Here is a 949-nt window from a genome sequence, read left to right as displayed (position 1 = left end):
TTTGATCGTCCCAGATGTCTTCTTCGATTCCTGATTAAATAATACCAAAATCAAAAATTAGTAAGAGAGAAGAAGGAGATAAGGAAAGTGACAAAAAAATAGAAAATATTTTTATTTTATTTTAAATATATATATTTTTTTTTGAAAGTTTTTTTTTTATGAAAAGGAAAACAACTATGCTAACAATCCCCGGCAACGGCGCCAAAAATTGATAGTCAACTTTAAAGACCACGCAATAGCACGTATCTAGTAGGATAGTGATTACGGATATCGATCCACAGGGATTGGGGTATAGTTGTTTTTCTTAAAAATAAAAATATTTAAAAGGATGAATTTGTGAAGACTATTAAACTAAGCAATTTAATAAAAGAAAATGCAATTAAAGGGATATCAGTTTAGGAGAACCTAGGGCATGGAATTCACCACTAACATCGGAACAAGGGTTATTTATATTTTATTTCGTTCTTGGATTAACATGCAAATTGGCTACAAGCCTAATTAGCATTTAAATAAAAATTCACAAAAGTAATTTGAGCATAATCCATCTTCAGTAGGCATGAAATGTCTACCCTAATCTAAGGTGGCAGCACATCGCATCTTCCCTAAGCATGGACTATCTTATATTTACTTAGTGATCATGAAGAACAGTTGTATAAACTTCACATTTAAAATCACAGAAATTAAACATGAAATAAAAGTAGATATTCATTAAAAAACAATAAGTTCATACAACTCCAAGAACATAAAATAAAATATAAAACCCATGTCCCTGTGTTAGGGCTGCATCCAGCCCTAGAGAGAAGATCAGCCTTTCATGGAGTGGTGGACGGCAGCAGCAGCACAGCAGCGGGCTCCCATTCCTTCCTTCCTTCTCTTTCTCCTTTGAAATATTCCCAAAATACCCAAAGTCTTCTCCCTCCTTTTATTGCCTGTGAAGAACTTGAGGATG

Source organism: Phoenix dactylifera, unplaced genomic scaffold (genome assembly GCF_009389715.1).
Source record: "Phoenix dactylifera cultivar Barhee BC4 unplaced genomic scaffold, palm_55x_up_171113_PBpolish2nd_filt_p 001108F, whole genome shotgun sequence".
In the NCBI taxonomy this organism is placed as follows: Eukaryota; Viridiplantae; Streptophyta; class Magnoliopsida; order Arecales; family Arecaceae; genus Phoenix; species Phoenix dactylifera.
This window is presented reverse-complemented; position numbering follows the sequence as displayed.